This window comes from Montipora capricornis, chromosome 10, assembly GCF_036669925.1.
Source record: "Montipora capricornis isolate CH-2021 chromosome 10, ASM3666992v2, whole genome shotgun sequence".
In the NCBI taxonomy this organism is placed as follows: Eukaryota; Metazoa; Cnidaria; class Anthozoa; order Scleractinia; family Acroporidae; genus Montipora; species Montipora capricornis.
In genome coordinates, this window is record NC_090892.1 from 61,838,873 (window position 1) to 61,856,372 (window position 17,500).

Sequence of the window (17,500 nt, forward strand, 5' to 3'; positions counted from 1 at the left end):
ATGACTTCCAAGATTTGTTCCCCATCGTCTCGGTAAGGGAAGTATGGGAGGAGCTCCTTGTCATCAAGTCCGCGTCTCTGTTGAAACAAATACAACACAGAAGTTTGTGTAAGTGACCGGAAAACAAGATAAATAAAGTTCTTCCGCTTTGCCAGCTCGGTCACACGAAAGGGACTCCATGGAAAAGCACTGTTTCCCTCAGTGATTATCGATGATTTGTGACCACTTTTTTTTAGTTCAAATAATGGATAGTAAAGTTTCGCGTCTGGCGGCGGCTCTGAGAGGTAAAATTAAGAATCATTGTTTTTCCTTTTCTCCAAAAGCTGTCGTTGGCTTTCCATGCTTAGGCTAAGATAATTTTGAAAACAGTTAAACTTTTACGAGGGGACCAGGAAATTGTACAAAATGTCGTTGATTTTGGAATTTTAATTTCATAACGAGTGGAGACGTGTGTTTTGTTTTGTTGAAAGCTTGTTTTTCGGGGCGAACTTGGCTCTCAAATTGCTCTGGTCAGTTACTAGCATTCGTAAGACACGTAAACGTTTGAAAGCTTGATAGATTTGTGAAATGTCATTATGTTGACAACAAGACCAACGCAAATGGTGTCGCTTGACTGTCAATGATCTCAAAGTGTGAAAAACGTATCAGCAAGAACTTCAGTTATTTACTTTGTTGCCAATTCAAATGGACCAAAAGGCTACTCAACAACGCACCTTTATTTCGCCTCTGAAATCTGTGACTTCCCACGTGGTTATCTTACGTGCGTCCTTAAGAAGTCGCTCTGTTCCCTTACTTCCAAACGCAAACAGCTGATCCATATAATTTCCTTCATCAATAAGGGCTGGAATGCCAACGGAGTTCGGGATGGTAACATCGCGGCAGTGATACTTCAGCATTTGGTGAAGAGGGTGCTCGAACGCCATGGCGCCTTTTAGTAAGACACAGAATGGCTCCATCAATAAATGTACCTTTAGAAAAGAAAAGGAAGTAAATGATATATGTGGGAGGGAACAAGGCGGCCATCAAAGGGTGAGGTGATCAAAACGTCCCACCTCCCGTAAATTGGTCTCCACCATCCCGTACCTTTTTTGTCCTGACTCCCGCTTCAATTCCCTCCCCTCCCCTCACCTGCCCCTATTCTAATCTCTCACCAACAACAAAACAATTCAAGGGAACTTAATCACAAATTCTCAGAGGAAAAGCTAAAAATTCGCAATCCGCGAGACCGAATCGGATTTTAAAGGGTACACCGAATTGGGAAAGTCAAGGAGCTGGCCCCAGACCAAGAATAGCACGATTACTTTGATATACTGATCGTGAGGAAGTATCATATGTAAAGCAAAAAACACTTTTAACAGGTACTAAGGTCAGTGTGTTTGACGACATGCCAAAGAAATGGTGTGATTTAGGAAAGACGCAATAAACAAAGTTAAAAGAGGCAATGAAAAAATGGTTATCTGCAAATTTTAGCAAAAAATATCCTGATTAGTTATATGGACGGCAAATTTATTCCTCCTGATCAATCCTTCGAATAGCAAAATCTATGTAAATTTCTTCTTCGTAAGATTATTCAATACCTTATTTTACGATTTTCGTCCTTAAAAATTAAGTCTCGTTTTTTTCTGGATATTTCTTTTATTTTTTCTTAAATACTAAAAACTCAGAATCCTCCGTAAAATGGGAAGGAGTGACCCCGCGACCGCGCCCGGCGGATATTTCACCAAAAGATTGTTCTATATTTCCTTTCCAGGGCACGTGTCCCTCGCACTTAACAATTTCGGTCGCTATAAAAGGCTAAATCTTACTCAACACCAGGAGTTAAATGCGGTGAGGTCGCTATATTTTCCAAAAAGAGGTAACACTTTTACCTTCCCAAGGTGCTCCACAATTTGTGCATATCCGAGATCTGTGATTTGAAGGTTCAGTTTGGCTAGCATCCAGTTATCGCCATCTTCTGGAGTGTACACGGCCGAGCCTGAAAAGGAAAAAAAAAAGCTTATAAAGTTGAATGTCTTTGGCAGCACTTAGAGTAAGAGAAGTGAAGCGCTGAAAAGTTTATCTTTTCCTAAGTCAGAGAAGTGAATGTGCCGATATGTTTCTTTTTCTGACATTTTAATTTATAGAGCTATATTTTTATAGAATTATTTGTGTGACTGAACGAACCGTAATCAAGCAAAATACTTAGTTAATGATTAATAATAATTTAGAATTTATATAGCGCTCATAAAAACAATTTATTATAGGCTAGACTTAAAAACCGAAAAACTATCAAACAAATGTACATTTTCTGGTAACTCATTCCATACTATAGAGGCATGTGCACTGCAACAGACCTGAGACCATAATTCATCATATTGTACTAAACAGGTTTGAGCTTTAACGGAGCAGAAGAAGAGCGCAACGATCTGGCGGTCTTACTAAACAGTCTCTAAAAGTTCTAGTTTTAGACTCTAGAATTCTAGTAGTCTCTTTCTAGATACCTACCAAAATGCCAAAAAAAAAAAAAAATCCCGAAACCAAGAAGTTAGGACCTACTGGGGCCAGGCCCCAGTCTCGTCTCCCGTTTTTTTCTCCTTCTTTTAATTCTTTCGGCGCCATTGTTGACCTGCTTTGCTTGCAACTAGTAATTTTCTCTTAATCGCTATTGGAGAGAGACAGAATCCTCCTTTATTACACATAACATGAGAATATTATTCCATAAAGCTCATTTGTACAAATCTATACGTTTTATTTTCACATGTGAAAAAGGTTTATACAGCCAATCAGAATGGCGTACAGCTATTTCACATGTGGAAGTATAACCAATCAACGATCGCATAAAGGCGTTTCCATGCCAATCACTCGTGCATCTCGTGCATCTCGTGCAAATCGTACTTTGTTATTGAATTAAATTAAATTTGCCTTTGGTTCTATTATTAGTGAGTTTTTGTTTCTAATTCGCGTTCAGAAAACTATTTTAATGAAAATTCTCATGTTATGTGTAATAAACAGTTTACGACATAGAAAGAGCGGCGTACGGGGTTTTATTCACTCGTTGTTTGTGTCAAAAACCCGAACGAGCGAGGAACGAGCGAGTGAGGGTTTTTGACAAAAACAACTCCTGCATTAAACCCCGTACGTCGCACTTTCTATGACGTAAACTATATTTATGTCATCGTCATTATCATCGTCATCATCATCATCACCGTCATCGTCATCGTCATTTTTGTTATCATCATCGTTATCACAGCGAGTTTAAATCGAGTGTCTTAAAACTAAAACCAAAGTAATTACTTTAACCAATCAAAAAGGACGGAGACAATCCAGTAAACCAATCAAAACTCGAACTAATTACACACGGCCGACACAAGGTGCGGGAAAATGTGCATGCGCGAGCCACGAGTGGTTTTTTGTTTTCTGATTGGTTGAAAAAGTGGCGCGAGTACTTTGAACCAATCACTGAGTGAAGTAATCTTAAACCAAAGCAATTCGCTAATTACTTTCGACACTCATTGAAAACCCCTATTGCTATTATTATCGGGTGGATGCACAAACACAATTTTGAATAGTATCCAAAAATGAAACCAGCTTATTACCTTCTTATACTATAAAAGAACACAAATTTTAAGGGTGGGCTGCCAAAAGTAGTATTTTACTGGATAACTGTATGTCTACTGACTGCTATAAACTGGATCAAGCACTAAGAAGTAATAACCTTGTGTAAAGTCCATTTGAATGGCCAGAGGAACAAGATGATTGCGTTTAGGGAAGAAATATTGAGCAGACGCAAACAGAGCAATGGGAGAGAAGGTGTCCCACATTTCCCGTTTGGTATCGTGATCTGTAAGGTCCGACTCTCTGGGTAGGTTGTCCATGAACTCATAGCGCAGAGCGTAGAGGCGACCCTGATCGATGGCCTAAAATAAAACCAAGAAATAATACTAACATTCGCTGACTTACTTCTGAGGAATGATTTCTTTACTGCAAAATGCATTTCACTAGAGTGATTTTAGTTAAATTCACGTCGAAAAAAGTCTTGTTTAAGTGTTAGTAATTTCTGTCACCCGTGCTAAATCAATTAATAGTAACTTACTACTTTCCCTTGGCAATTGTTTTGTAGTGATTCATCATTTCAACGTCAAACGAAAAAAGCTCTAATTACTGTTTGTGTACAGTTCCGCATATTAAATACGATCACGTGGTACTAAGAATTGGAAGTAAAATATAGTGAGGCACCGTTGTTGACTAAGTTCAAATACATATAGATAACGAAAGGACGCGAACCTCTTTCAACGAGTCGTCCATTCCCAAAGCCGTTTGCACAGCAGCCTCCCAGTCAAACGTAGGATTCAACAATTCCTCAAGCTCCTTCCAATTCAATCCTATTGGCGCTGTGTAAAAATTAAACCAAAACAAAAAAATAAAATAAGTGCGCTCAAGCTGAGAACATTCATTTTTTGTTCCTGGACCGCGACTGACTTAAAAACTCATCTTTACGTTCGTTGGTTCATTTGCTGTCCTCGTATTATTGACGGTGCCTCCTAGTATTAGAGCTCAAACAATACGCGTTTTATGCATGAAGAGATGGCTCAAGAGACAAATCAATACAATGTGCTTATTAGTACTTGGCTGAGTAATGGTAATGCAACTTGTGTACTTCATAATTTGAATTCAGATAATTTTAGAGCCAAATTCCCAAACATTTAACTAACTGACCTTCCTCGTTCCTTTCATGACCTGCAAAAGACCCATCTGTCTGTTTAAAAGAATTGCTAGTTTTTAGATAAAAGAACTAGTAATCGACTAACAACGTAATTGGTGTTGTAATTATGTATACAGAATGTCTGACGAGTCCTTCTTAAGGTGGTAATTTATTCTGACCCTTTCTCAGAGTCTTCGGATCGGCTTGATCTGGGCGAAAAGCTTTTCATGTTTTGCTTTCAACACTTAACTGGTAGATCCCCACCTAAAAAGGCGTCAATCAGGGTAAGACGACCCAAAACGATCTGTTATCAGTCGAACATAACCAAAAAGGAACGATAAGAACAAATTGGGTCACCGTACTAACTTGTTCTTGATACATCGCTTACCCTCACTATTGTTAGTGACTCTCATCAATGACATGGGGTTGACTCCTGCCAAGCGCTGCTGAGTGAAGAACTTGTCACTAATCCATTCATCTTTGTCGTCAACGAAGGCCTCGTATTGAGATGGCCGAAGGGCGACTTCCTGACAGGAACAAAAGACGCAAACAGCAGAATGAGCCAATTAGAATTCGAATTAAGCAATTACATGTAGCCGACGCCAGACGCAGGAAAATGCACGCCTGTAGTCATTGTTATTTTTGGTTTGGTTTCACACTTGTCATTGGTTGAGAGAGTGGCGTGAGTTTTGATAACCAATCAATGCGCGAAGTACAAAAGCAAATTACTGTAGACACTTACTGAAAACCACTATTTGTACTGAAGCTAGTGCAGTTACGGGGCATTTCGAAGCTTCGATATTTTGTGTTAAAGGCAATGTCAAAATTTAGTAGGCTATATACAATATTTTTTTCGGTTACAGGGGATCCTGTAGTAACGTTGTATTCTTGCAATTTGTTTTAAGATCCGCATCGTTTATGAAATATGCTGTCACCATAAACCTGTGAATAAAGGCGGTTCACTGTTAAAAAGCTGCGGCAGTAAACTATAAAAGGTATTAAATTAACGTATTTTCTCGTATTTGTCTCAAGCAATCGTGTCTCAGTAGATTTGAGCAAAGGAGGTTATCAAACATCCTGCTTTCGTTTTGGTCATTTGAGAAACGTTCATTACACAACAATGAATCCACTTCAAATCAATCCTACCAAAGGCGTCGACAAGAGAACATTATACTCACTCCTCCTAGCTTTGAGGCCATCGCGAAATACTTGGACAAAATCTTGTAGTTATAATGTTTTCTGATTTCACTGGCATTTTTAACCAAGACGTTGTAAACAATGTGGGTGAAATCACTTGTAAGGACGGTTTGCAGGTACTCCTCCATATTGAATCTTGTGAATGGATCAAGGACAGTTTTAAACACATGCTCAATCGGCGTCCTCTTCAATACCATGAAGCCAAATGGACTCTTTGTCAGTTTCCATATGTTCTTCATGGTTAGACGCTCCGAGATCCTCTTTGCCTTGCAGATCAGACTAGTTTTTTGAGGAAGAGAGACTTCACAGTGACTGGTTAAAGTAAATCTTGAAAGAAAAGGAAATAGCTTAATTTCATTTGCAATGCAAGTGTTCTTGCGCTATTTAGCAAATGAACAAATTTCTAATGTATCTAGATCGAGCTGCATTTGATTCTAGAAGGAACCTAAAACGGGTTTGATTAAGCCTCAATACTTATTGTCCCATGTATTCAATTGGGGCGTAAATAATATAAATTTTTCCCGGTTGTTTCAGTTCAACTTTCGATTTTGACCAGGTACGAAATTTCTATGGACACTGCTAGAAAGAGTGACAAAATATTGACAACATGGCCAAGTTCGATGGTCGATCGCATCTTCATGGAAGTATGGTTCTACAAAGTCGGAAAGTTCTGTAGACGTTTGTATACTGGGTGGGAGGTGGGTGGAGGGTGAGGGAAGGGGCAAGTTCAATGTCGATTTTTCGACTGTTACAAAAGTTAATTTGCATTGAAATGGCTAAAATCGCAAATTCCCACCCGAAAACACACTTGGTCATCCAGTTGGGGTCAATTTTGTGTGGTTTTTGTTTTGGGGACACGCGCTTAACTCGGTGTCAACTCTTGTCTTTCCCCCTCTTTCTTTTCTTTTTTCTCTTTTCCTCTTATCGGTTTGTTGCCTTGTTGGCTAACGTTTCAAGAAAGCGGAAATGTGAACAGCAATATCAACAATATAAAGATTCTTTTGTACGAATTCGAAGTCTGGAACAATCGGTCAAAATCTCCAAAAAGTGCATGCATGAAAAGATCCTTTTTTTTCTGAATCCATTGCTTTAGAAAATGCTTGCTACACAAGAAAATTGGCTAAGACTTAAAGTGCACCTAACCCCAAAATAACTTTTTCGCTAAAATGAATCATTGCACCTGTTTGAAACGCCTTGCGGCCATCTTTTCATTTTTCTAAAAAATGAAGTTATTTTAGAGGTTTCGAAAGTTGCGAAAAACCAAGCATCTTTTGTTCACGACCGAGTCAGAAGGGGAGTGGGTCTATTCCTGATTTGACGTCACAATCTACTTTGCATGCATTTTTACAAAGAGTTAATGCAATGTAAATCAGTTTGTGACGTCAAATCAGGAAAAGACCCACTCCCCTTCTGACTCGGTGGTTAACAAAAGATGCATTGATTTTCGCAACTTTCGAAGCCTATAAAATGGCAGGATTTGTTAGAAAAAGGAAAAAATGGCCGCAATGCGTTTGGAACAGATGCAAAGATTCATTTTAGCGAAAAAAATCTTTTGGGGTTAGGTGCACTTTAAACGTTTGAGTTGGCAGATCACCTCAAGGGTCCGGTATATGATTAGGCTAAAGGGCAATCTCCATAATTTTGTAGCGGGTGGTGAGTATGTAACAAGACTTGTGAGGAGCGGGTTCGTAGCTTTCTTGCGGGTGGTAATTTTGTTTTCAAGCGCGAGGTTGGAGAAATTCGAAACCCGGTAAATTCGATCGCCATATTGGACGATAGAGTGGAGGAGCTGGGACGAGTGGCAAAGCGAGGGGGAGGCGGGTAGGGGAGGGCGAGAAAAACCTCTCCCCTTCCCTCTTCCCCTGTCTTTGCCACTCGTCCCAGATCTTCCACCCGTCCAATATGGCGACCGCATTCGCCGCGCTGAATCTCGCGCTTGAAGACACAAATTACCGCCTACAACCAGGCTGGCGGGTTCGGGGTCCTTCGCGAGATTTGTATCATTGTTATGTTCTAAACAACTGACGCAGTCGTCAGTGCAAGTACAATTCTTCACTGATCAAATTTTTGTACAATAATACTTACAGCTTAATTCCTTGCAGAATTTTCTTACTGATGGCAGTGAGATTCTGCAATATTGGCAGTAGCTTCGTGAACTCTTGCTTCGTGATAGCCTTTTGAGGCCTCAAGCTTGAAGTGAATACATCTTGTTAAGATTACATTTAAAAAGAACTGAAAAGCGAAGTCATTTTTCAAATAGCTATTTTTCCTCGCGCTCAAACAATGATATAAAGACCTCAATCTCTTCTAATAACGGTCAATTTTCTGTGCATTTTGGACAGAAAAATGACAATGAAGGCCGTTGAAATTGCTTGTATGCACGCCATTTTTCAAAGAGATTGTTTTCATCGGAAAAACAACATTGTAATCCAGCATGTTAAGAGGAAATACCAAAAGAAATCATACAGCCCTGAAGGGCTGAGAACACTTTATAATTACATCATAGGTAAGAACTGATATTTGATAAGTCCCGAGAAGAAACGCAATTTTAACATTTCGTATTTTCAGTCCATGGATTGGGAGTCAGCACAGTTTTGCAGGCTGTTTTATTGATCAGCGATTTAGTTATTGAAAGTTTGGTTTAGTCAACTCAGGTGATAAAACTAGATGGTGCTGTAGTCACTCCCCTAGAACTGAACTGATCCCTTGCTCCACGTTTTAAGCCAAAACAAGACGGGGTCGCTCTAAAAGAAGCGTACACTGGGTTGCCTGTGGTACATGTTACACAAAAACAAAAGGCACTGTCAGATGGGGGTTCATTAAGACCATTTGAGGGTCACCCACATATCGCGCCAGCAGAGGCCCTTTGGCTCACACGTTCACACCTTTAATTATTTTGTAATATCCTATCCCATTTTGAGGTCTTTTAGTTTTTTTAAGACTTGGTAATAAATTCAGTTTAAAGATAACAAACACGCTTTTGAGTAAAGGTGCACGTGATCACCTTGTGTCAACTGAATGAACTACGGGAAAGAATGTTAATCGTTCGTTGTACAACGTACTTTTTAGCCAAGAAACTTCCGTCTTTGGTTTTCTTTTTATTTGTTGTAATATTTAACTGAATATTTACATTTCATTTGTCGGGTCAGGAAGCCTTCTTTGTTGGGTTCCAGAGAAACTTCAGGGTGAACTATTTACTCAATCGCGAGGTTGAGCGGCCATGTAATTGAAAATCTGAACATCTGGGTTTACCTCGGTGAAAAAACCTGTGAAAATATTTTCTTTTTTTTAATGCTCGTGGTAGGGTTACGTTATTGTTTGATGTTTTATTGGCTCCGTTGTTTTCCTTTGTGTTACGTCATCTGCGAGTTTCACAGGTTTTTACACCGAGGATGAGCCGAACATCTATGAGATACAAAAAACAGACTTGCGAATTATCGCAAATCACAATGCTGACAAGCACAAAATCAGAAGAAATGGTTAATAAATATGAAGTTTGTTACTATTTGAATGTTTTTGTGTTGTCACGTAAATGATGTAGTTTCACGACACTCAAAATTCGCAAAAAGCGTGAGTTTCATGTAAACAATCTGCGCACTTGTAAGAGGTAGCAATAAATTGGATTCACCAGGAAGTTAAAGAAATATTGTTGCCTTACCAAATAAACTTCATTTTACACTACAATGACAAAATCATTTGTCAGAGAATTCCCGTCTCCTGGCGTATCGTAACTGATTTTCACCGCGTCCTGATTCCCGCGAAATTTTTCTTCTTTCAAATAAACAAAAATATTATTTCTCCTCAAGCGTTCCATCTTTTATGTTCAAATAACCGCTGGAAGTAAAGATTTTTTAACGATCTACCCGTATTCCGTAGATATTTTTTCATTATGTAATATTCTGTCAAAATCTGTCAAAACACAAAAATAGCAACGCACGCAACAAATTTAGTCGCATTTACCGCTTCGTCGAATTTCCATGCTTAACACAGGAACTTTTAGTTATTGTGAAAATATTTCGGTATTCGTTAGCAATCACCCTTTCAGAGAAATCGACCGGTCTGCGAATATTTTATGAGTTTTTCTCAATGGGATGTCAAAAGGCCAAGTGGATGTTATCGGGTGATCAAGTTACGGGTGTGACCTGTTATAAATATCGAATCGTCAATTGCAAGTATCACCACAGAAGGGGCGGGTCTAAAACACAGGTCACATTCCACAGGTCACTCGTTGCAGGTCATGGTTTTACGTTTTGGAAAGTAATCAAAACCCTCAATTTGGCTAACCCTAGCCCTAAAAACCCCAATTAGGCCTAAAAATAAAAAAAAAAATAAAAATAAATAAAAATAAATTGCGGGTTTTGGGTCACTTTCAAAAAGGTAAAACAATAACCTGCAACAAGTGACCTGTGGAATGTGACCTGTGTTTTAGACCCGCCGCCACAGAAGAAAAGAACATCATTCTAAAAGCTTATTCTACGCAAAAAGTAGGTTCTAAAGGTATTTTTGAGAGTGGAAATCACGAGGCATGGTATATTTAATTAAGTTAACAGAACAGAAAGACGCCAACCTCATTTTGACACGAAAATGCTTTACTATTGCCATAAAAACTATCCAGTTAAGCTCCCATATTACAAAACATGATGAATTCATAAAGGCCACCTTTTCCAGCGAAATATTTTTTGAAACAAACAACATATTTGCTATTAGAGGCAATCTTTCTTTCAAAAAATTCTTGGCTGTCACATTTCATATTATTTTTACCTGAAGACTGTGCAGAGAACAGAGATCACTGATACACTTAAGGTGTTCGATTCCTTCTCTGTCTTTGTTGAACCCGTAAGTTACCAGAGAATTTCCCATTCGGTTTCAGTGTTCTACATAACAGCACACTTGGTAAGATATTAGAAATACAGCTTACTTCGATTTCGGCTCGACGGGCGATATTTGCTGTCGAAGCCATTACTCCTCGCTTTTATGATTCCAGATATTTATTTTTCTCTCCCCGTCTTATTTATCCATGTGACGTTCCATTCTTGAGCTCCATAAGGGTATATTTTGTTTAAAGATGCACTAAAACCGCACGCGCGTTACCACGACTTTCGACGCCATTGCCAGTTTAATAATTAAACGTTCTCCTGTGTGCACCAGGTAAATCTACGCATTACTCCCAGCCCCCTCAAACCTAACAAAATACGCGCAGAAGACTCTATGCACAAAGACACCACTTAGCAGGGGAGTGACAGGCAAGACTTTTTCCGACACGGTAAAAAAAAAAGAAACAAAAAAAACCAACGCAGACCTCGACTGGGTTTGCCATACTGGCAACCCAGTAAAAAAAAACAAACATTAAAAAGAAAAAAAAACGAAATGAAACTGGCATGAATATTTGGACATGGTTTTTTTCTGCAAAGCTGTTAATAACTTAGTTTTCGTAGACAGTGAAGCTTTACCTGTAACTAGACAATTTGCGATATCTACTAGGACATCGAGCAGCAGTGCTATTACTTATATTCCTAACCGATGTAGAACTGTTACCTATCAACGTTCATTTTTCATACGCGCGTGCCGCGCATGGAATGTTCTTCCCGCGGAGCTACGCACAAGGCACATCTCTCTAGCTTCATTTAAAACTTTATTACTTCAATATTATAAAAAGGTTCTGAACTTGTACGACGTTGACGACATTAGAACCTGGAGAACAATCTGTCCTAGGTGTAACACAGCGAGGTCTCTCCTATGCCCGCTAACGTGCTGCTTCTAGCAATTTGGACTTCCGCTTTGTTTCCTCTCAAGTTTCATGCTTACATATTTTTATATAAATAATTAACGAGGGATCCACTGTAATTGGCTATGCTGTAGTGGTCTCCCCGCCTAATAATTTTCTTTTTTTCTCCTTGTATTATTTTTTCTATTTTTACCTATATATTTATATTGTATTCCAGTTAGGCGAAGCTAAATAAATAAATAAATAAAACGCAGATTCCGACTAGGTGACTAATAAGTTCAACCTGAAGACATGAAAATATAGCCTACCTCGAAGCTGTAACAAGGGCTCCTATGGAAGCCAGTGTCAATGCACCCAGAACGACCTTGGTGTTCATTGCTGCGAACTACACTCGAGCCTTTTGCTGTTTCCTGATCAGCCCGTAGACCTGTTGACACAACTGGTTTGCTAACCTTGGAAAACAAACCATTTTTACGTAACAGTTTATGTAAGGTATTTTATGAATTGGCTTAATTAGCAAACGAGACAGCACGAGTCTTGGTGGTCCAGTGAGTTTAAGTAAATGTTTAAGAGGTTTTCACTTGACGTCATTGCAGCCATGTTGGTAGAGGAAAACAAAGAATCTCTCATTAGCTTCTTTCGTTCGTCCTCCAGAAGTCGTACATTTCTCTCTTGTTATTCAATGGTGTCTCTAGAGGTTGGTTGAAAACGTTCTATTTAACAAGTGAAGGTTATTTTCGTGCCCCTGAAGCACGCAGTAAGCAAGACTGTCTATATACAAGTGGCCGACTACTGGATGATGATATGGGTAATATGGAAGTTTGAAATTTTCAGTTGATGCACCCGTCAAGTTCGGATTTTTGGTGCTGTCATGACGATAGGGTTAACGAAAGAAAAATGAGACCCTTACTAAAATTTTTGCACATCGTTGAATTTGTGTTTTTGTTCTTTAAAACTTTCGGAATTGTCGGCTTGACAATTCGTTTCTTCATTCAGTTAACTGAGGACTAAAATTTACAATTTCTTTGGAGCCAACAACTGCCCAGCAGTATTTCCATGAACTCTCTCTTACAACTATGAAGAAAGCTAGCAGGTCAGAGGTATCCAGGAGATTGTTCTTTAAAATAAAACGAACCGGCAATGAAATGGATTTTGAGATCAAACTCTATATTTTTTCAGTCATCGATGAGACAAGAAATGTAGCAATTTAAAATGACCGCACCCAAACACAGCTCTTGATGATCAAGTCTGTCTAAGGTATTCGAGGAAGAAAAGACTGGTGAAAAAAATTACATCAAAATCCTGCAAAATGTTGCTGAAATAAAATTACTAGGTTCTTAGATATTTTTATCAAAGTTCTTGCATATCACCAGCCTTCCGAGTAATGGATTCACATACCTCTTCCCCTAAAACCTGGAGTCGTTCACACCACGAGATGCACAAACAACTGAAGGGATGTGTATAATTCGATCTCTTTTAAAGTCTCCAAATAGACCAATAATGTTTAAGTTTGGGTCGAACAAAGAAAACAATATTTCATAGATAATTACTAAGGCAATATATCTCATAATGGTGACAACGCACTCAGCTAGGTAATTCGCCCTTGTCACACGGAGGCCATATTGTCCCGTTAGACCAAAAGAGCTTTGCTTTACCACGCCAAGTCTGGCAGTGGAAGCCATGGGGTGAGGCTTGGCGTGGTAAAACAAAGGTTTTTTTGGTCTCCCAGGACAATATGGCAGCCGTGTTAGCAGTAATTATCAATTATAATTACTGACCATCAGGAAATCCTATTGTTAGTTTGTTTATGTTGGGATCTTCGATTTTAGCAAGGGCACCTGATGTCAATTTTCAGAAAATATCTGTTCGAAAGACGATTTTCGAAACATTTGTTGTAAAATTTCTTGCTTGCCTGCCTGTCCTAGGATTTTCGAACATCTAAAAAAGGTATTTTAATTGCCCATTTTTAACGGATATTTACCCTAAAAAGGTCACCTAGAATTTTAGGGAGCATTTTTTTTGGCTGAAATTTTTCAAAAGGTGAGTTTTTATCCTATAATTTTCGGATCACTAGACTTTCAGCGAGGAAATGCGAACGGATGAAACACTTTTAGGGGATAGAAAGATGCCTATATCTACCGTTTAAATACTAAAATACGTTTAACAATGCTATGTTTGAGTGGTTTTGAACTATATTGTCGTTGGGTGCCCCTGTTTTAGTCCCACGCATGTGTTATAATTGGGATACTCATCAAATCCTATTGTTCCTTGTTTGTGCTAACCTTTGATTTTAGTCAAGCCGAAGAGTGTTATTGCAGTATTAAATTGACACGGGCAGGGCGTGTAACACTGCAAATTTGCATACTTCATAACCCAGAGAATTCAGTCATTTTACTTAGTGTAAACCTCAGTTTTGAAAGGCGATGGATTCCTCGGTAGACGAAGCATTATTTATGACACAGAACTCTACGAACACTGATATTTCAGCAGAAATCGAAGGTAATGGTTTGGAACATTTAGTCATTTCTGCCAGTGGCTTAAAATTTAATCTACCTAAAAGCGGTATTTCCATTTTCTTTGTAAAATAGAGCAAAGATTTAGACGAGATGTCCGAGAAGTAGTTGGGACTGCATTGGCTCGTTTTGTTGCAGAAGTAAGAAACGAAGATGGCCAAGAGTATCCTGGAAAGATACTCGGTGTTTGAAAGTTTTAGTTGAAGTCACACTTCGAAACAAAAAATTGAGTTGCAATAAACGAGTGTTAGACCGTAAAGATGCTGTTGACATAGTTCTAAATTATCTGGGATAGTGCTAGTCATTATGCATGCCGAATAAATTAATTATTTATTCGCGCTATTGTTTTGTAGAACAATACGTATACCCAAGAGAACCGAATATATACTTGTTTAATTTGTACTTACGGGATGAATAAAAACGGATCTCATTTTTCTCTCCCTCCCTCTCTCTCTTCTTTTCCTTCATCGCCCACACCGTTACTCGTTTTCGTCCCAGCTTTCCTCTTTCTATCCCTTCGTCTTGTTCTTATTTTCAGATCCCACTCGGCTTTTTCTGCCTTTTTATGCCATGATATGTCACTCGCAGCTTGCCTTGAACTCCGACCCACTGTAGACCTCTAGAATACTTGTCCCTGTTTTTCACCACTGAGCTAACGTGTCAAGTTGCTAATTCACACCTTGAAAATGATATTTATTTTGCATTCTGGATGACTATTTACATAAGAATGATACGTAATTATATACACGTGCCGCGCCGAGAACCTACAAGCGAACTTACCTTTGTAGGTTACCGTTAAGAGATCCCTGTTTTACTACTCTTGAAACAACCCATCCTTTAATAATGCTAACCGTAACCCTAATTACGACTAAACACACTGTTTAGGCTTAAGGTTAGTCCCTGTGATAGTTTTAGGTTTTCCAGTATTGCTGTGAACTGTGACCTGCTTTTCCTTCATGCCCCGTGCGTGCGGCAAACTTGTAAGTTAACTGCGTGCAAGAGTATACCACGCTTACAGTCTGATTGATGCATCTTTCAAGGGGAAACTTTAATGCACGAGTTCATTGCAAGTTGAAGCAAACTTGTGTCTTTGTAATAATTAAGATAGCTACCGAAGTAAAAGCGTCACAGCATGGGATGTCAAAAGGCCAAGAGGATGTTATGCATAATCGGGTGATCAAGTTGCGCGTGTAACCCGTTATAAATTTTCTTTTCACAAAATGTCCCCGAATCGTTAAGTATCACCACAGAAGACAAGAACATCGTCCTAAAAGCTTATTTTGTGCAAAAAGTAGGTTCTGGAGGTAATTTTGTGATTGGAAATAAAACTTATGGCAGACGCACATGCTATATTTGATTAAGTTAACACACCAGAAAGACGCTTACCTCATTTTGACACGAAAATGCTTTACTATTGCCATAAAATCTATCCAGTTAAGGTCGCATATTATAAAACATGATGAATTCATAAAGGCCACCTTTTCAAAAGGACAACGTTTTTGAAACAAACAACATGTTTGCAATTAGAGGCAAAAACCCCTTCCTATTTCATTACGTGCGTGAAGAGAAGAAACTCAATCGTGTCAAATTACCATACGCAATATTGCAACAAAATAAATATCAGGATCAAACCGTTTCCATAAAGAACCTTTTCCTTGAATAATGACGCACAAAATAGACGACAAGCTTCTTTCAAAGAATTCTTGACTGTCACATTTCCAATTATTTTTTTTACCTGAAGACTGTGCAGAGTTGAGTACAAATAAATTTATACAAAAGCCAGACAACAGAGATCACAGATCCCCTTAAGGTGTTCCATTCGTTCTCTGTCTTTGTAGAACCCATAAGTTACCAGATAATTTTCCATTTGGTTTCAGTGTTTTACATAACAGCACACTTGGTAAAAAATTAGAAATACAGCTCACTTTGATTTCAGCTCGACGGGCGAAAGACTGTTGTCGAAGTCCATTACTCGTCGCTTTTAATATTCCACATATTTATTTTTCACCGCCTGTCCTGTTCATCCAGTTGACTATCCATTATTGAGCTCCGTAAGGGTATATTTTTCTCAAAAATCCACTAAAACACCATTCGCGTTACAAGACTTTCGGCGCCATTGCAGGTTAAAGTGCCTATGAAGCGAAATTTTTTTCACATATTTTTGAAATATACTGTTTGAAATACACGATTCCAAAGTTTGAGATGTTTAGGGTCAAAAATGTCGATTTTACAAGCCTGCAAAGTTGTGCCATTTTGCCCTCAAAAATGGTCAAGGGAATGGGTCCGAGTTAGTCCAAAATATCGTAACGTGACGTCACTTGGGTGCCAAAAGTTTGTTTGCCCATTGAAGTTCCACTGGAAGCGAGGTGTTTTTCGAGCGAGAAGACATGTCAAGCGAGTCCGAAATTAGCTACTATTCGCAGACATTAAGCCAACCCGAGGAAGAAGAAATGAAAGAAGAAGAGGGCGACTATGTCCAGGTTATATTCAGTCAGATCGAACCTTACCAGGATGAATCTTTAGCCGAAGATGACAGCGCGGTTGAGGGAAATGAAGTCGATGAAGAAGCAGACGAAGACAGTCTAACACATACCGTACTGGAAGCCAGATATGAAAAAGAGATTCCTGTTAATTCGTGGTTCGTATAAGTGCTGTTGTATCTTTCAGTATAAACTTCTTCGTTGTGCCAGAACTTTTTTAAAACGCGAAGACTAATATGCTTGCTTACCATTGTCATGTACGTGGCGTCGTCACAAACACTGGCGGACTGGTTAGTTCGCTGTTTATGGCACGCTCATTTTTATCTGTGAACGTTTATAATTTTCAGGTGCCAATGTGAACACTGCAGTGATGAAAGTTTAGTTGGTGCGCGGGAGTTTCGTTGCTGTGGAGAAGCGGCCAACGCATCGAGAATATTGACCTTTGGTGGGTCAATTGAACGCATATCCCGCTTATCACAACACGGAGGTTTTATAGCACTTACTAACAGGACGGTGCTGCTTCAAGTCGCTCCACTACTGAGGGACAAAGAGGGCCGAAAGTACCACCGTCGATCTGAAGTTTCCGAAAACGAGCGAGTTCAGTTCTACCGTGAGATTTCTCTAGCTAAGTTGAGTTAATAAAGTCTCTCAGCAATAGTACTTTTTTCTCTGCTATGATAGCCCGGAAATTTTTTTCCCAGTTCAGTTTTGTTTTTGATAGCTCAGTTAATTCTTTTCACATCTGGTAACTAAGTTAAAACTAAAACTGGACTGACATCATTGTCAGGTTTTTAACCTCGCCCACCAAATTTTCCAAGTATGAAAGGTGACAGCTAGAATTTCCAGTCTGCTCTCGTGATGAAGAAAATTGTATACATATACAGAATTTCCAAGTGCCCTTCTT

The 17,500-nt window shown here is 39.0% G+C and overlaps 1 pseudogene; it reads right to left on the reverse strand.

Moving 5' to 3' along the window:
• LOC138018431 (allene oxide synthase-lipoxygenase protein-like) overlaps nucleotides 1-13,028 on the reverse strand; it is an 18,700-nt pseudogene extending 5,672 nt beyond the window's left edge.
• Between the last annotated feature and the right edge of the window lie 4,472 nt (nucleotides 13,029-17,500).